General features: G+C 40.6%; 1 pseudogene; it reads left to right on the top strand.

Annotated features, from left to right (window-relative positions):
• Positions 1 to 3,888: 3,888 nt before the first annotated feature.
• Positions 3,889 to 4,185, top strand: LOC102979990 (U6 snRNA-associated Sm-like protein LSm7; annotated as a pseudogene).
• Positions 4,186 to 8,765: the final 4,580 nt, after the last annotated feature.

The following is an 8,765-nucleotide window of genomic DNA, read 5'->3' as shown; positions in this document are numbered from 1 at the left end:
CCCGGAGCCTGTGCTCCGTAACGGCAGAGGCCACAACAGTGAGAGGCCTGCGTACCGCAAAAAAAAAAAAAAAAAATGTGTAATAAAGGTAATTATCTAATCACTGTCCAGTGGCCCCCCAAGTACCTGCGCTGGGTCCCTCTCTTCCATGCCACTCTATTCTCCAGCATCACTGGAGGCCAAGGATTCTCATTCACCCTATTAAGGGACTGGTAGGAGGCTTACAGGTATCCTGGACAATAAAAAATGGGGATTATTTACATGGGGCGGTATGGATGGAATTCAGAAAAGGCTTGAGATACAAGTAAATGTTCTTAGGTTGGAAAATCCACAGGTGACATGAGGACACCTATTGATAGAAGGATTAGCAAAGTAGCTCTTCTGCCTATGCCTTGTGCAGTGTTCTTTCGAGTGGTGACTAGTAATCTCAGATTCCCCCTGGTGCTGAACTCCAGCAGTGCTGGGGAATCTTCTGCTGTTGCCTATCTTCACCTCCACCAAGCCTCTTCCCTGTGGTACTTCGCAGGTACCCCAGCCCAGGTCCTTTTCTCTTCCATTCCCTGTCCCTAAGTGCTGTCATCATGGGGGCTGGTGGCTTGGCCCTTCATCTAATCTCTTTCTGTTTCTATGTCATGATCTCTGGGCTCTCTCAAGATGTCCCTTTGATTCGCAAAATCCTGCTTCAGAGCTGCAAAGCTGAACATGTAACCATTCTTCTCTTTTATTCTCAACCTAATCATCCTGCTCTCTTTGAGGCAATGTGGTCAAATAAAAGAAGGTTGGGAAAAGAAAGGCACAAAATTAATTTTTAATGATATTATCCTGTTACAATTGTATTGCTGCTAAGCCCTATCTGTACTTGTGCCATTGATCCTTTTAGTCTCAAGAACAGGATTCAAATTTTTTAAATGTTGTTGAAGAAAGATTATTTTCTGTAAAGCAAATTCTCATTTTAATTTCCAACAGAATTGCCTAATACAAAAAATAGCTTCTCATTAAAAAATGTTCATTCATTCAAGAAATATTTATTAAGCTACTGCTAGGTGGCAGGGAACTTGCTTTTCCACTTTCCTGATTTAAAAAGGAGGTGTCTGGAAATCATACGAATCAATATACTGACTGGCAACAAACAGGGCAGTCTTTATTCTAATGAAATAACATTCTAGTGAGATTTTAGTATGGGTATATTCATTCATTCAATTATTCATTCAACATGTTTTCTGAGCCCCAGGTCAACTTTTGGCACTAAATATATAGGAAAGACATGTCACCTGTACCCACTGTATAGCACACAGATAGGCAGATAAAACAATAATTACCTTACATTGTATTTAATGTTATTTGATGCAGACAAAGAAGGCCTTGGGAGAGGGCATCATGGAGGACTTCCCAGAGGAGGTGAAGCTAGGCTTTACTTGTAGGGATGAGTGGGAGCTTAAGAAGTGAGAAACATGGGATGGATACTTTAGAACATGAGAAAAACACAGGCAAGAGCCGCAAGAGTATGTTTGGAGAATGACAATTTGCTTGGATTTAGACCGAGTAGAATGGCTTTTGTCCAAATATAGGTCAACTCACAAGAAAGAACTCAAGTTCTCTGAATTCCTGTGTTCTTTCTTTCTTAAGACTAAAACGCTCGGGCTTCCCTGGTGGCACAGTGGTTAAGAATCCGCCTGCCAATGCAGGGGACACAGGTTTGAGCCCTGGTCCGGGAAGATCCCACATGCCACGGAGCAACAAAGCCCGTGCGCCACAACTACTGAGCCCACGTGCCACAACTACTGAAGCCCATGCGCCTACAGCCCGTGCTCCACAACAAAGAGAAGCCACCGCAATGAGAAGCCCGCGCACCGCAATGAAGAGTAGCTCCTGCTCGCCGCAACTAGAGAAAGCCCACGTGCAGCAATCAAGACCCAACTCAACCAAAAAAAAAAAAAAAAAAAAAAGGAATAAAACCCTGACTGTGTAAGTGGATGCCATTCAAAAGCATGCTGGTATGAATGAAGTGCATTATATTGGGGGACACTGGTGCCTCAGAAATGCTAGGAACACAAAAGCAGAGATGTGCCAGGGGTTGGCTCCAGTAGCAAGATTGCTTGAGGATCCAATTTTTGTAAAATATTGTGAAAGGTCCTGCTGTGGGACCTCTAGTTCAATCCTGCAGTTCTTTTGTGACATAATTTACCCATATCTCTATGGTAGGTCAGCTACAAATCTTGGGTGAAATCCATCCCAAGCTAATGGCAAATGTAACTTACTGCCAAGCTTTGACATGATTTTTCCTCTGCCATGTGTCCTTAGGTTAATCAGGGGGAAATGATTACAGAAAGAGAACATTTATAGAAGATTTTGAAAACCAATTTCCTTCAATGCAAATGGTTAATGGAATAAGGTTTTTAGTCATTCAAACTATAAGCACCCTGGAACTTTACTTGATACTGTAGCTCAAATTCTTAAATCATTTGATTCTTTATGGATGATCCTCCTTTCCCTTTCCAGTCCAGGCAGAAAGGTACTACACTGGCTTCTAATCATTGGCTGAATTAAGATCAGAGGTATGAATTCAACTCAAGGTCCCAAACAAACGCCTCCTCCTTTACACCTCAGCACTCAGAGAATGGCAAACAGATGAAGAATAAATGCATGTAGTTTGTCAATTATACTGACAATTGTTTAAGAAAGACTTGTCATTCTTATACTGATAAATGGAAATGCAAGAAAAATTGTATCATTGACTGGCTTTAACAAGCCTACTTGATAAGTCTACTTGTTTCAAGAGATCATCACAAATTCTTGTTATACTTTGGTTTAGAAAATAATCCTTTTATTGAACTGGAAAAAATATTTTTAAACTTTTAAAATGTATAAACCATGTATAATTAAATTCATGTGGTTGAACCTCGGAAAATTAAGTGCAGGAATGCAATTGCACTTTCAGTTTCAAACGCTGTACTCATTTTCTGAAAATTTCAATCAGAAACTAACATCAGGTTCTAAATTCACCTGCTAGGAGGAATCTGGGCAACTTATTTTCAGAGTGCATTTTTTTTCTTTGTAGAATTCAGCTTAGCTTCTTGCTCTCAGTGACTGGCTCTCTCAGATATAGAGAGCTCTGCCCCACACATTTCAAATTAGGTTATGACTACATGGGCAATTACTTTACAGATGTTCTCTGCTTAACAGCAAATATATTTTTCCTTACCCATGTACGACACTTATAGGTTATTTGCTGAAAAGATCTCAAAAACATTATAAACATGTATGCTGCCATTTTGAACAAAATCAATTCAGGAACTACTCTTTTATAGAGTAATCTGGTCCAGTTCACTGTAGATAGTTTTATATATTTAGAACTTTTATCTTTTAGTCAAAGAAACCTCCAGATCATTCCTGGCTGCTGAGGGTCTCCTGCAGCATTACTAACGATGCTGGGTTTTGTATTTATTAAAATAATTTAATTTAGAATCTTATCTTTAGATTACAAAGAAGTATCAAAGCACAGATTATAAGTGCTGTGTGAGTGATCACTGGTATTCAGCAAACCACCTTGTTTGTGATTATTTGGTAAAGATCAAGGTCACAGGCTTCCTTCCTCCAGCAGCCAAGCAGATAACCCAAGTATGTGAAGCAGGCTGGCCTGAGGGAGTATGTGTCCCTTCTAAAGGGAGCAGGGCTTCTTAATTCTGGTTGACAGCAGCCATACAGGAAAGTTAGTCCAAAGTGCCATTCTTTCACATTTGTTGACTCTTCCAGACAACCCCAAAACTCATATTTCTGTTTGAAATTTCTGGATTAAAAACAAAAATGCCACGTGGGTCAAATGTCCTCAGCTTACCTGTTTTCGACCTCTGATATAAACCTAGACAGGCAGCGATGCGGCCGGGCAAGATGGTGGACAAAGAGAGGAAAAAGGAGAGCCTCTTGGACCTGTCCAAATACATTGACAAGACGATCCTAGTGAAGTTCTAGGGAGGCCGAGAAGCCAGTGGAGTCCTGAAAGGGTTTGACCCGCTGCTCAGCCTCGTGCTGGACGGCACCATCGAGTACATGAGAGACCTGACGACCAGTACAAGCTCACAGAGGTCACCCGGCAGCTGGGCCTGGTGGTGTGCGGGGGCATCTCATCTGCCCGCAGGACGGCATGAAAGCCATCCCCAACCCTTCATTCAGCAGCAAGATGCCTAGCGGCCGGAGCCGCCCCTCCCCCAGGACTCAGGCCACCCGTAGGAACGGAACTTTCCTTTTTGTATAGCTTATGTGTTTGTAAAATGAATGTATTAATTCATTGCTTTGCTTGTTTACTAGACAGACTAGGATTCCCTTCACCATGGACCATGTCTTAACCAATTTTTGTTTCCCCAGATCCTAGAACAGTGCCTGGCATATAGCAGAGCACAAATATTTGCTAATAAACTGAACTGATCTCTAGATAAATGAGGGCCAGAGAAGGGTATGTTTTTTTTAGAGCTGGATAAAGCTATTAAATCTTGTGGACACTTTGGAAAGTTAAACGTTCACAACTATTATAAACTGTGTCCGTTCCAGGCAGAACATTCCTTTTAGCGATCTGCAGACTTCAAAGCTCATTCTTATGGATGTGTTCTGTCAGGAGAAGATTAGGTTTGGCTTTATGTACTTTCATGGAGAAAAGATGGACAGAGGGTCTTAAATTATGTAAGAAAGTAAAAGGAACAGGCATTAAGTGAAATCCCATTATTATTAAGATTATTACACTTTCTTGGGATATCAGAAATATTATGACTGAATTAACAAATTACTTTGGTTTAGTCAGAATTTACTCACAAAGTGAGAACTGAGGAAAGCTTTCACTTTGCCTATGGAGCATGTGATAAAATGAAAAAGAAATCAGGGGATTTCTTCAGCTCCTCTAGTGCCTCTGAAAACTGGTGATGAACCAAGGATTCAAGAACACTGACCAGTGGCACTACACGATGCTCTGGGGATTTCAGTTTAGCTAGGAAATGATTTTTTATAATTCCCTTTTCATTACTACAAGTAGGTAAGCCCTCTTAAGCTCATGCATTATTTCAAGTCAACACTGATTTATTTCCCAGTTACAACTTTTAGGAAAATTTTCAGGATTCTGCACTGCCCTGACCTTTAGCCTAAGGCACCATCAGATGTGAGTTTTGATTGGAGTGGTTAAGAGCAGAGGCTCTGGACGCAGGCAGACCTGGGGTTGTAATTGAGCTGTACCACTTTCTAGGCGCCAAATTATCAATACATACAAGCGTAAGTTTCATCTTCTATAAAAAGGGGATATTAATACTTACTATATGGGATTGCTGTGAAGATTAAACGAGGTAGAGCAAATGCCTAGGCCAATGCCTGGCCCATGTAAACACCCAAAGAATGGAAGCACTATGGTTAGTGTTATCATATCCCCACGCTCATCCTATGTCTCTAGCCCTTTAGTTTCCACCAGCCATGGAGACATAGTCAGTATATCATAAAATGGTATTTAATAGAGAACAGATATAATAAAATGATGAAGCAAAGTCAAATTTAATAAAGTCTACATAGTTTAAAATAATAAAATGTTCCTGAGGGTATAATAAAATAATAAAATTATAGAGCTAGTAGGGGGTCTTAGAAGCAACCAAATCCAATCCCTCACTTTACAGATGAGATCACTGAGGCCCAGACAGGTTGAACAACATTCTCTGAGCTCCTCCAGCTACTGAACAGGTGCATTGAAATGTGCACCCATGTCTGCCTTTGGCAGGGATGTTTTCCTCTACTGTGTATGCACTTGATAATGACTCACTTGAGATTTATCTTTTGGCCTTGTACTAATGACTGGGATTATGAAACAGAAATCAAAAATAAAAATCTCTCAGTTGTACTTCCTAGGCTTTCTGATGAAATGAAAGAATCAACAGAAAAAAAAGAGACATGCTTACAAAGTAGTGGGGACAGAGCCTTTCAGTAGTAGAGCCAACATCCAATTTCCCTTGCTGGTAGAGAGGGTTTGGTTCCAGAGACTGTGTTCCTATATTTAAATGTTATGTTCAATGAAAGAACAAAAAGACTCAAAGAGTTCCCTTTGAAAATAATTAGAAAATTACCACTATATTACACAAGAGGAGTTTTGCTATATCTTCACATTTAAGATCTGTGAGTGGAGCAAGTAGAAAATGGAAAGCAAGGCACCATGACAGGCCACTGCTGAAAGGAGGTTTGTGTGACACCAAAGGTGAGGTTTAAAGGTTGCTCACTTTTGCTTCTCTTTAACTATCCCTTTAATCCCTGTCTCTTGCTAATCATTATGCATAGACAAATATGATTATCAAATTTTAATTGCACCATCACAGACATGTATAAATAATGATAATAAAATAGCATTTGCAATCTGCTTTGGTAATTTTTGGACGGTAACTGTGCTTTAATTTGTTCAAATGAAATACATTTGATTTGTCTTCAGAGTAGTTATTATTCTATGCAACTTTTTTCCCTAGATTATCCATTCCAGTACTGTTGTTCTAAAAACTTGGTTGGTGCATATTAATACCATAATAATTTTAATCTTTCAATATTTTACATTCAGACAGTTTTTTGAATTAAACTTGGTTGTATTTCACACTGTTCATTCAGTTATTCACTCACATTCATTCATTGACTCATTCATTCATTCAATAAAATGATCAAAGCACCTACTCTGTTTCAGGCACGATATTAGACCCTGGTGATACGGAGGTAAATAATGTACGGCTCTTGCCTCATTAGACCTACTGTCTAATGGCATCATATTCATCCTCTTGGCCTTAATTAATTACAACATATATGCTAGTGACTTTCAGATATCTATTTCCAGACTGGTCTTCATCTTCCTCTCTGAACTTTAGGTCCATGCATATTCAAATGTCCACTGGACAACTTTACTTGTTTGTTTCCCTCAAAATCTATGTGTCCCAAACTGAGCTTTTTTCTTTCTCTTAAAACCGCCTCTCCATCCAAACATTCCCAATTATCAGAATGATACCTACGATCCTCTAAATCCAGAAATTTGGGATTATCCCTGACTCCCTCCCCCTCATGTCTTTTTTTCTAATAAGTCAATGAATCCTGTCAATTCTACCTCCCAAGCAGCTTTAAAATTTGTCCACATTTCTTCACCCCTACCAGTACTATCTAGTTTCGACTACTATCATCTCTCATGTGGATTAGTAACAGTGTCCTAATTCGTGTCCCTGCATTTAACCTCTTCCTGATCACCCCCAACCACTCCATTCTCATGGGCTGCCACAGCGATCATTCTAAAAGGCAAGTCTGATCATGTCACTCCCTTCTTATCTTATTCTGATCAATGGCCTTCCCATTATTTGGGGGATAAGAACCTAAATTCCTTAAAAAGGCTTCCATAGCCCTCCACTCGCCCAAGCCTCTACCGTCTCTCCAACTTGGTGTCTTGCCAGACTGTCTCCATTTGTAGTGAACTCCTTTCACTACAAATGCATGTGCTCTCTCATTTTTAGGTCTTCCATGGGCTGACTCTTTTCCTGGAACATGCCTCAGCCTCAGCTGAAGGAAGGCTCCCTAGAGAAGCCTTTTCTGACCTGGCTGGTGTTAAGAGCCCCATAACCTGCAGAACCTTCCACTTTCCCTCCTATGACACTTACCCACTTTATCGTTATTTCTCAGGTGTCTTTCTTCCTTCCTAGACTGTAAGAACTGGAGAGTAGAAAACTTGCCTAAGTTGCCCACTATCGTATGACATGTGGTAAATAAATATTGGTTGAATAAATGAATGAGGCTGACAAAATGAATGTTATCTATGATTGATGCTCTAATACAGGTATTCATAGAATGCTTAGGAGCTCAAATGAAGGACATCTACATTGGAGTTACGGTTCAAGGAACACATATACTGCTCTTAGCACAGTGCACAACACACAGTAAATGGAGTCTGAAGGATCAGGAAGATCAATGAGAGTTAATTTGACTATTCATGGTGAAGGGTGGTAAAGTATGCCACCCCAAAGTGTGCCCCTTTGGCAGAGTTATTTTGAGCTGATTATTTTGAGAAGCAGCAGACAGAGGAAAAGCTTTGAAAACAGAGTAGAATTTACCCTTTTGTAAGGGAAATTTATATGTATAAAGGAAATCTCCATTTATTAGAGTCTCTCTCTCTTTCTTTTCCTTTCCCTACCAGGGAGAGAAAGATGACTCTAGGGCTTCCCTGGTGGCGCAGTGGTTGAGAGTCCGCCTGCCGATGCAGGGGACACGGGTTCGTGCCCCGGTCCGGGAGGATCCCACATGCCGCGGAGCGGCTGGGCCCGTGAGCCATGGCCGCTGGGCCTGCGCGTCCGGAGCCTGTGCTCCGCAACGGGAGAGGCCACAAGAGTGAGAGGCCCGCGTACCGCAAAAAAAAAAAAAAAAAAAAAAAAAAAAGATGACTCTAAATCACCAGAAACTCTTATGAATGGAGATTTAAAAGAATGTAAATCTACATAACAAACCTTCCTGCTCATGGTCTTCTCCCCATAACTGGCCTCCTCCACACCATTTTCTTTTCTTTTAGCTTAAGGTGGTATTTAAGCCTGGATTCTAAAGCCACCTCTCTGAGAGTTACTTATTTTTCCCTGGGCATCTCTCATGTATACATGAGAGATACATGTTAATAAACTTGTTCACTTTTATTAATCTGCCTTTTGTTACAGCTGAGAAGTTAGAAGGACAGAGGGAAAATTAATTTTTCCTCCCCTACGATGAGAAGAAGGGCATTCCAGGAGGAGGCGGTACAT

This window comes from Physeter macrocephalus, chromosome 1 (genome assembly GCF_002837175.3).
Source record: "Physeter macrocephalus isolate SW-GA chromosome 1, ASM283717v5, whole genome shotgun sequence".
In the NCBI taxonomy this organism is placed as follows: Eukaryota; Metazoa; Chordata; class Mammalia; order Artiodactyla; family Physeteridae; genus Physeter; species Physeter macrocephalus.
The sequence above is the reverse complement of the archived record's forward strand: the minus strand, read 5'-3'. Positions and strand labels throughout refer to the sequence as shown.